A 10,887-nucleotide genomic window follows, 5' to 3' on the forward strand; every position below is an offset into this window, starting at 1 on the left:
TTCCTCCCCCCTGCCCATCCCTCAAAAGCCCACCATGCTTTTGATCTGTTTCTTGAATGACGATACATGTAGGGTCTCTTTGAGCGAATGAGAAAGGGTGCAGCTCTCTCCATCTGCTCGCCAAATTTGTGTAATTACTTGTTAGTTTGTTTGTCACATCTGGAAGTGAAGCTGTCTGTTTTGGATTACTGTATTTTTGGTTTTCTGCTAATCCACTCAGTTTAAACAGGCAGTGTAGCGCACAGCTGGATTGTGACCCTCGTCAAACTTTTTCGCTCAGCAAACGGCTTTCTTTCTGCACGGATTTGGTGAATATTGCCCTGTAAAAATCACACGGTTTATTCAGCTAAATGTTTCCTCAGAAACGAGTCGAAGTAGGCTGTAGCCCGTGCACAACGAAATACTGCTTAAGTGAAATCTCACGATTCTTTTGAATAACTTCTATAATAGCTGTCTAATTATTTTACATCTAGCTTTTATTTTCTAAGATCTGATGCATATCATACTGTTGCGGTCCTGCAACAAACCACGTATCTCCAGTATTGCAATTTGTCACTTTTTGACATTTGAAATTTTAGTCTTGCAGCAGAAATGCTCCAAAATGATTGGAATAAAATGTTTCTGCACTGAGCTTTATTGGGGTTTTTTTTCTACTCTTATAAAGTTGCTGTTGAAGATATGAGGTTTTAGCGTGGCAGAGCCGAAATGTATATATTTGGACAGAAACACTGGTACATGTGCAGTCATTTATTGAGCTGTGGCAGCCATTTTGTTTTGTGAATGAAAAGGACATTTTGCTAACTGCTGCCTGGATGCACTGCCTTGATTGCCATGGCGAAATTAAAAAATACTGTTGATTTTCCCATGATTTATTGATTTATTGATTCATTTTTACATGAAAGAAACAACTGTATAATAAGCAAAATACATTTTGCACCAATTATGATTCATGTATTCATGCATATGTCAAAGTTTACATTTTATTTAAGTCATTGCTTGTTTGTTTTTTATTGCCTGCTGCAGCTCTGCATTATGCATTACCAATTTCATAAAGAAATCTGCTCTGCAAACAATATATTAGAAATCCCATCCAGGGTAATTAAGAGGTAATGGGGTAGGGTTTACCCCTCAGCACAGGAAAAAAGGGCTTTTAAAATTGCGAGAGCCTTTTGCAAACGATCTTTGGTGGTGACGCATGTAATAACCCTGAGGTTGTGCAGTGAAAAGTATCATAAAGAGTTTGTTATGATTGGCGTGTGATCAGTGGTGCTCCTAGTCCATCAGTCTTATGAACGATATGCCTTATAGAGCAGCATAGTGTTTGGGAGTTGGCAGCCAAGCCGAAACCAAAATTGTGTCCTCAAGTGAACTTTAATGCAGTGTGCGACACGACACACACGCCTAGCCCCCCCTCCTTCCATGCAGGTTAAATAGTAAACAAGTAGCAGATGAGGAACAGAGTCCTGCCACAGCCGCTGCCACTGCCACTGCTGCTGCCGTTGCTCGTTCATTGCTGTGTTTCGAACGGTCGATTTGTTGTTGTCCTATTCTACACGCTGCTCTGGCTGCGACCGTTTTAGCTGCTGCACACATGAAGTGCGCCTAACTCTTTTCGCGATTTTGCGATTGGTCAGGGGACGTGGCGCGATGTGACGTCAGGGCGTTTTTTAGCCCCTGCCAAAATAAGTGCACTGTCTGCCTTTGTTGCTGGAAAATTAGAATAAAAAAGGAGAGAAGTGCTCACTTTTTCGTTTTTCACCCCTTCGTCCTTTTCCCGTGGCATTGTGCAGGCCAGATTTGGTGGCGAAGCGAAGGTGTGGTGTGCGTGGTGTGGTTTGTGCTGGCCACTCGTGTGTCTCTCTCTCCGTGTGTGTGTGTGTGTGTGTGTGTGTGTGTGTGTGTGTGTGTGGAATGAGTGGTCAGTGCCAGCAGCAGAGAACGAGGGGAGAAAGCTGGGAGAGGAGGCCCAGGATGAGGCAGAGAGAGAGGGAGAGAGAGCCTGGGCGGACCGGCCACTCTTTCTCTCAGAGTGTGCGCGCACTTGTGTAAGATTGTATGTGTGTGTGTGTGTGTGTGTGTGTGTGTGTGAGAGAGAGCGAGAGAGCTCATTGAGCAGTAGCAGCACCCTCTGTGTGGCCGTGCTAGCGCTAGGTGGACGTGGCGCAGGCTTTTGTCACGGCGACCGAAGCGCCGACAGCTAAACATTGCGAAGCATTAAAAACAGCAGATCTCTCTGTGTGTACTGTAACACAGACAGCTCCATCTATCCTGCACAGAGCATATGCTGCATTACTGTCTCACGCGCTCTCTCTATTCTCCTATTCTTTTCTCTTGCTGTCGCTTCCCCGGGGACGTGAGGGAAGTTCTACTTTCCCTTCATCAAGAGCTAATCGGTGTAGTTTCTCAGCTGGTTTAACTTTAAAGCAACTTAAGAAAACAGGCAGAAAGTTAGTTTGTAACGTCTGTAATATTTATTAAGATGGTAGGATAAACTTTCACTGCTGCATTTATGTCTTCTAGTTTGCATCCGTGTTAATAAATGTATATCATCCCTCCATTTGGCTGTACAGAGCAGCAGTGGAGAGCGAGCGTTAGGAGTGTTTGTGCATGTGCTTGCGCATGCGCACTTGTGAGTTGTACAACACAAAATGGGGGATGCAAGGGGGATTCTCGGCAACATTCTGCAGAATATTAAGACTCCTACGCTGCGCCATTAGCACATGACACTCGGCAGACACATAAGAAAAGCTTGAGCGCAGCGCTGGAGTGGTGGTTAAAGCACTATTTTGTGTGCGAATCAAGCAAAGAAGGCACAATGTCACGGCGGAGAACGTGATCGGGTTAATACAGCAACCACATAAACCCCTCCTTCTCTTCCACTGTGCAGAAACACACTTCTCAACCTTGGGCAGAGTGTCAGGTAGGCTGTGCCCTGGCTGTGGTGTGGCTGCAGTGTGTATGTGTGTGTGTGGAAGTAAGCAGTGTGTGTGTGTGCGTCGTCACTGCAGAAGAGTTCTCTCTGCAAATCACAGCAGCTGTTTCACCTCTTGCATAGCAGCGCTTCTATCAGCTTCTGACTGGTGGCAGTTCTGGTGGTGCGTAAGGGGGGGTTATGAGGTATTACAGTCCGAAAGTCTGACCACCAGCGTCCCCGGGGAGAGGAACACACTCACAGAAAGCTGTTAGGCATCGCCCTGGCACCGTCCCTAACACTTCGGACTGGTTCCTACAAGCAAATAGGCGCTTAGTCTTTGCCTTGCTTGCTTTCGTAACCCCCTCACGGTGCAGCAAGTGGACTCGACCGTCCCTCGCCGAAAAATGATTCAAGCCGTGCTTTTGTTTTTTGCTTCCCTTTTATACAGCCTTTTTATGCCGGCGGTTAGATGTTCCCCTTCTCTCGTAGTAGTGTGAGAGCAGTAGCTGTGCACATGAGAGGCAAAGTCTTCAAAACTAAGTTTTTAAATTATTATTGATGATTTCGGTGCAAGTGTTCAAACTGTATTTGAATAGTTAGCATCGTATGAGTGGGAGTGTGTGAGTGTGTGTGTGTGTGTGTGTGTATGTGTGTGAGTGTGAGTAGTCCTTGGGAGAACTGGAGTCTGTGTCACTCTTTTCTCCACCCTTCTCACCCCTCCCTCCCCATGCTGTCGTTCTTTCTCCCGTGCTTACTGGCTGTGGTGTAGAATTAAAAAAAGAAAAGCTGCTTTGCTCGTGTTCCTCTGCAAGCTCCCTTATTTCATCATCCTCTTTCCTCTTTCCATCCACTTCTCCTCTACCTCGCTCCTTCTCTTCCTCTCGGCCCTCTCCCTCTCTCCCTCTCTCTCTCTATCTCTCTCTATTTCTCTTTTTCTTTCTCTCACTCCTCCAGACTTGGCTGTATGCAAGTAGTAGGACGGGGAGAGAGCGTGCCCGAGCGCGAGCGCAAGAGAGAGAGAGAGAGAGAGAGAGAGAGAGAGAGAGCGCGCACGAGCGAGAGAGAGAGAGAGAGAGAGAGCGTGCAGATAAAAAAGAGAAAAAAGCGTCTGCTGCTATTTCTACAGTAAGGTCCTCCCCTTCAGGCAGCCTGTGCCAGGAGAAGGAGGGTTTTTTACTACTCTCTGGATTTTAACCCTCTGCCTCCAGCCCGTCGCCAAGACTCGTTCCTCCAGTCCTAGCAGAAGTTACTTCCCTGCTATTTCTGGTCTTTCCATTGCACATCTCTAGCATTTTTCCTCTCTTTCTTTTCTTTATTTTTTTACACACCCCCCTTCCTCATGACTGCTGCTGCTGCTGCTAACTATTGCGTTTGCTTTCCTGTGTTATTTTCGCAGGTACAGAGCGACCTATCTCTGTCCCGACGCTCTCCCCGGAATATCAGAATGCTTTGCGGACGCTTGGTTTGAATCTACTGGCCGTGTTTTCGTGTAGATGTGGAGCGCAGGTGGTTGTGGTCGTCGCTCGGGTTTCTCTCGGATGGTCGATTGTAGTGCTGAGGTTTGAAAATGGCTGTGGTCTTCCAGCTTGTTGCATGTCTCCGAGTAGGGAAGTGGGAAGTGCCAATAGCTCTATTGCTGAAGCACCGCCCTCTCTCTCTCTCTCGTCCTCTCTCCTTTCGTCCTTCTCTCTCTCTCTCTCTCTCTCTCTCTCTCTCTCTCGCGCCCTCCCTCTCCTCATGCGCACACATACAGTGCTTCTTTCACACTCCTCTCCCTCTCTCTCTCCCTCTCTCGCGGGCTCTCTCTCTCTCTGAAAGGAGAGCAGGAGGGCGGTGCAGTGGTGGAGCTTTTTCTGGGACAGGTGCCAATTCTAAACAAAAGACATAAAAAGGCAATGAGTGAGAGATGCCTCCATCGAAAGAAAGAAATATGTTGCATGTAGAAACGAAAGAGCAGATTTGTAGCGGCCATGCGCGCCGGCCTGCGCGATTGCGTGCGCGAATGCGACTGTGTGTTTATTCAGCTGGATGTAAAATTGGACCGTCAGCATGCAACGGCGGGCAAGGAAGTAAGCCAGCGAGCGAGCAGGCGACCGAGTGAGCAGGCTGAGATTTGGAATACTTTTCCTCCGTCTTCCCCTCGCTCTCTCTCTCTCTCTCTCTCTCTCTCTCTCTCTCTTTCTCTCTTCATCCACTGAAGGCATTTCAGGCGCAGGGGGGTGTGTGGATTGCTGGGGGGGTGGATAAAGGGGGAGGGGGCTCAGTTTTCAGCCTGCTGAATTATTCATAGGCCCGGGCCAATGCTGTGAGCGGACTGGCTGGATCATTAGCATGCAGCGGACATTCTATTTGTCTGTTTGCTAACATTCCTCATTCAAAGACTTGTTAACTGCCAGACGGGCCGACACACGCGCCTCCCAGGCAAACCTCATGGCCTCCTATTGTGGCAGAGGCCTGCTCGTCCCAGGCCAGGGGTGGGGGACAGGCATGTGGCCCAGCGCTGGGGGCTGCAGCTGGGGTAGAGGGACTGGCTCGGCCCCCTCTGGCCTGCCTTCTCCAGTCCTCACGCTGGCTCAGGAGAGCTCACTGCCTGTGCTCTCTTTCTCTTTCTCTCCTTCTCTCTTTCTCTTCCTCCTCAGCACAGACCTTCAGTAGCACCAGCACTCTGGAATGCCTCCGTCTGATCATGCTTTGCTCCTTTGTGTGGTAAGTTATTTATCTACATGGCTTTTGTCTGATGTTTGTGCATGCTTTCTTCGTGCAGTCACACAACGCGGGTCTGTTTGTGTTTTTTCGATCACTCGAATTTCGATTAAACTCAAGAAGCGTGCGCCCTCAGCTCTCTCCTTTCCCAGAGCTTTTTAGATTGTGGTTACATTCGTGTTTCTCCACCTCGGTTTTAGGAATGTTTTTTTTGTTTTTGCTTGTTTTGTTTTTTTTTTGCATTTTTTTGCATCGCTAAGATGTAAACCCTGACACAGCAACAGCGCAAATCAGATTCAAATTCTGTGCTATGAAAATGCTGCAAACCGCAAGGCCTTTTTTTTACAGTAGTGTATCAAACTTTGTAGATATTTGGGCGCTTTGAACAAGAAACTTTGCCTGAATTAATGCTGAAACGCGCATCGGACAACTTTTGCAGGCTCATTTTGGTTTTCGCATCGAATAAGAGAAGGGGATCCTTTCTAAGAGAGCCTCGTAAGACTCATTGCTTGCATTGAGACCAGGCCAAAACTGTTTTAGTAGGCGTACCTTTCATTTCATAAGACCGCCATGAGCACTGGAATGGCCTGCTAGAACACCTTGCACGCTCCTGTATCCTGGCTTGAGTTTTTATATTTATGTGCTGGACCTAGGGTTGATTTTTCGCATATCCTGAAATTAATGTGGGATATTTGTGTTGCTACATATTATTAAGGATTTTGTGATATTTACAACAAATGGTGTTCTTGTATACACACAATAGATGCAGATATATATATATATATATATATATATATATATATATATATATATATATATATATATATAGTATATGCGTCAGCATTTTATTGTTAATATGTGTGGAGTTTATTACATAATACAGATTCTTTGCTTGTATTTAATAGTAATTAATAGATGTGTGGCAGTCCTGTGGCGGTCAGAAATCTGGACTTTCCGCATTTATTTTTACTCTAAATCTAAAATTCTAACGACATTTAACTGTTTATCAAATAGCGTCGCAAATAAAGTACAAACAGATATATTTATGCAGTATTTTGTAACGTTTACTAGATTACGATGGTTCATACCCCATAGATTTGTCTTAGAATTTGCCTTCTTATATGATGTTTGTATATAGATCGGCGATTTCCATTTGAATCCACCTCACTTATATTTAAAGTACCATGTTCGCAGCAATTCTACAGAATTTTTTTTCTGCAGTTTCCTTTGAGATCAATGAAGTACTACAATTCTAGCCATTTGTAACTTCTCCAAAAAATATATTTTTCACAGCTGAAGTGTGAGTGTGAGCTCTGCAGATTGCCTGTACTGTATCTGATTTTGATTATTGCTCCAGGTTCCTTTTGGAGGAAGAAGGAAAATGATCGACATACCATTACAGACAAGCACATTTGTACACACACACCCTCACATACACACACACACACACACACATTCCTCACACACACCCCCTCAAAATATGTTTATTCAGGAACCGAATTACGAATAATCCAAACGCCATATACGGTGGTGCAGTTGTCAGGGCAGTTCTCCATCTTATCCGTGCACTGAAATAAATGACAAATTTGCAGGCAGTAATAAAGCAGGCCTGATTCACCTGGTTTGGTTTATGATGGGCGATTTAGCCCTAGAGCATATCAAACTCCAAGAGGGGGCTTGTGAAGTGTTTTTGCAGAGAAGTGGCATATTGGGTTGGCAGTGATCACCCAACCACCCCCACCCCCCCACACACCACCCTTTAGCCTACCCATTTTCTGTGTGGTGAATGGAGCGTTCCAAAGATGGAGTATGGTGTAAGCACAGAGCAGGTGGCATCATCTAAAAGAGGAGGGGGGTTGGGACAGGGATTGCAGCTTGAGGTTAAACTTAAGCCCTGATTGTTCGTAATTACGATATATGTTTGAGGGTAATGGACACAAGACTGTACTGTAGTTTTACTGTAGTTTTACTGTGTCGGTCAAACGCTTAAAAATAATTACATTTATTTTAATGTGTGTATATATCATTTATAATATTTATTTATTTATTTATTTTTATATCTGTTTATTAAGGATATATATTTCCTTATATATTTCCTTAATAAATATTAAGGATATTTATTAAGGAAATGTCCACACGTCTAAATTCATGCTCACTTCAAACGTTTCCAAAGCAGAAGACCTGCCTGGGTTTCAAGTCTTCATTTAATCCTGTATTCTCAAACATGCCATTGGGCAGTGTGTTCATGTGTGTGTGGAGCGAGACACACTTCATCACGTTCAGACACACACTCTCACACACACCTAGACACACTTGCTGCCATGTGCCCCTCAAAGGAACTCTAATTCAGCCCTGAAAGGAGTTCCCACGCCTTTAGAGAGTGTGTGTGTGTGTGTGTGTGTGTGTGTGTGTGGGAGAATGAAGGGTCTAGACCCCCCTCCCCCCAAAGATACTCATATATACACACACACACACAGTCTAGACTGAAGATGGCTCTTGTAGTTAGCTTGCAGTCTGCACCAAATACATGTTGGGAATTTAAATCCAGGTGAATTTGCACATGAAAATCTGAGAACTGCAGAAGGTTTTTTTTATATGAAGATAATACCACAGTAATATCTCCCAATGAATCCATAATTACTGCAGCAATCCTGTCTTTTTAATTGATTTAATATGACTCAGAAATATATCAGAGTGTAAGAATAGCTGTTTGTAATTTTGAATAATATTTATAGACTGAGCACGAATTATCTATCTATCTGTCTGTATCTATCTGTAGTATGTAGTCTGTGTGTGTGTGTGTGTGTGTATATGTGTGTGTGTGTGTGTGTGTGTGTGTGTGCTTGCTGCAGGATTATTATTTTTGTGAATGCACTTGCATGGTTGCAAGTGTGTGTTTGTGTGTGTTTCATTGGCTTAGGTTTTGATAATGCTCAAGCTGTGTATTGAGGGACTGAATGAAATCTAGAATAAAATGTCTGCACTGAGGTGTGTGGGACATTTTCTACGTGGGTTTCTTTTCACACACACAGATTTTCAAGTGTGTGTGTGTGTGTGTGTGTAAGAGACATTGAGTTAGGATTGGGATCTAATAGTCTAGGTATATTTTGTCAAAAATATTCCAAATATTTATGAATATGGATTTTCATCTCAGAAACATGGTGAACACACACTTAGATAGCACACACTTAACCCGCTTATTCCCACGTGTGCTTTTGCACTTGGCTTCAAACAGTTTTAATATATAAAAAATAAAATAGGAAGTGTAAAATAGAATGAAAATATTCATCTGGGAAATGAGAACTGCAGGTTTAAAAATGATCATTTACAGTAGTGTTAAACTACAGTATTCTTCTGATCACTGCTACAGTCATTTAAAAATGTCTCTAATTACATGAAATTCAGATTTGTAATATTTACTCTGTATTTGTGTGTCCTAATTTGTGTGTTGTTTTTTTCAAGTTTCTTAAATTTAGACAAATTTCAGATTAAAAAAGCCTTTTACCTGTGAAGGTGTAACAGTGTGTGTAATCACACTCTTTGCTACTTTTATGCTTCTTTTATGTCTGTATCACTTTTTTTTAATAAAACCTTTAACTTTTGAAGCATTTTCACATGAATATGGTAAAAGCTGCTGTGAGGAGTGAACTTCTGGCACGTGGAATATCCACACGTTTTGTGAAAACGAGAAAGTGGCACTGAATATTAGCACTTTGGAGCTTTAAAGAAAAAAAAAACGTGATAATTCATACATTTAAAATATAAAATATCACAAAGCCGACCTGAATATTAGCATCAGTCAAACAACTGTGATTTTATGTTTATTTTATATTGACTATAATACGGATCAGCATTTGATTCTGTAAAAATAGCTTCACAATACAAGATTGGACTGATTATTAGTATTATAATCAGAAAACACACGTTTCTTTTACTCTAAAGGCTGATTTCATATTGATGAAATATTGATGGTATTATTTTTTGTTCTGTTCTGTAAAATGTCGGGGAGTCGGCTGTGATTTGATTGTTTTTGTTGCTGTTTTAATTTCTGCTCTGATCATCGGCATCAAAACTGCCTTTAGTGAATAATTGAGGTAAATGAGATCCAAAAAGCGACCCGGTACCCACAAACACAGTGCTGTTGCTCAGACGTGCGTTGCGTTACGTCAGCGAGCGCTTGGATTTTGCACCAGTCCGATTCCAGTTTGGTGTTTCCGTGTTGCTATGCAGTTTGCCATTGTGGAACTCATGGGGGCAGCTATTATTACTAATCAGATGGCTGAACCAGTGGCGAAGTTGCAGCGTCTGCACCGGAAAGCGTGTAGGGACACTTTGGGGGTCTCCTGAAGTGCAGTGGGTTGTCTTATCGTGACTGACAGACGACAGATGGAACCGAGTGGAACAAAGTAACTGTTAATTGCTCTAATGGTGTTATGACTCCTGTCAGGAGTGGAGCTTCTGACGTTTTCACACTTTCTCATTTAAAGACCTGTGACTAAACTCAACTTGTTTGGAGTGAGGAAATCAAAGAAGGCACTGAGAGCAACTTCAGCAGTGCGAAATATGAATCGATAGCTAACAACTACTGATTAGGTTGGTTGGTGTGTGTAGTAGTGTATGTTTGTGCGAGCGAGCTTGTGCTGAAATGTGTGTGTTTTTGTTTATTAGTACTGTATGAATGTTGTTTATTCATGGTGTTGTCTAATTTATTCCATGTAGTCTTGAGGTTTATCAGCTCCAGGATGCAGGTATGTCTGAGGTATGTGTGTTGTGGCAGTCTAAGGGCATGACTTATTGGCTTATCTTGCTAATCTGTGGTTGGGTATGTTAAATGTTCATTCTATCAGTCAGTGCTGAAGGATCTTTTGTCCTCAGGCAAATAGGACAGAGTCATTTTTAATTGTAATGACTTTGTGTGAATGAAGCGTGTGTATTATTCAAATAGCAGGCGGGTAGATTTATCGGCGGGCTATAACAGGAGGCGGTGCGCATCGCTCTCCGCCGTCGCACAACCCAACAAACGAACAAGCTCTCATTATTAGATGTCACAATGTCTGTGGGCTCCTCTCTGCAACAGAAATCAGTTACATGAAAAAGTGAAAGTGACTCCAGCACCCAAAGGTCAAACGGGGATTAAGGGAAACGGTACTCGAGGGCACTGCGGTGAGCCTGCCTGCTCTGCATAAAAGCCCTATTGTCACGGAAACACTCACTGCAAAGAGCAAGGGGCTCCAGCCTTAGGAGCAGAGCGCCACCTACTGGATACAGAT

The 10,887-nt window shown here is 43.5% G+C and overlaps 1 protein-coding gene across 5 annotated transcripts in view; it reads left to right on the plus strand.

Annotated features, from left to right (window-relative positions):
• Nucleotides 1-10,887, plus strand: part of pparaa (peroxisome proliferator-activated receptor alpha a) — a 63,309-nt gene that overhangs the window by 18,501 nt on the left and 33,921 nt on the right. The window contains exon 5 of one of the 5 annotated variants that reach the window (XR_011978984.1): nt 5,554-5,620. The exons of the other annotated variants lie outside the window; for them this stretch is intronic. The gene's annotated coding sequence lies outside the window, so the exon portion shown is untranslated. The remainder of the gene's footprint in view (nt 1-5,553; nt 5,621-10,887) is intronic. 5 annotated transcript variants of the gene reach the window in all.

This window comes from Salminus brasiliensis, chromosome 2 (assembly GCF_030463535.1).
Source record: "Salminus brasiliensis chromosome 2, fSalBra1.hap2, whole genome shotgun sequence".
In the NCBI taxonomy this organism is placed as follows: domain Eukaryota; kingdom Metazoa; phylum Chordata; class Actinopteri; order Characiformes; family Bryconidae; genus Salminus; species Salminus brasiliensis.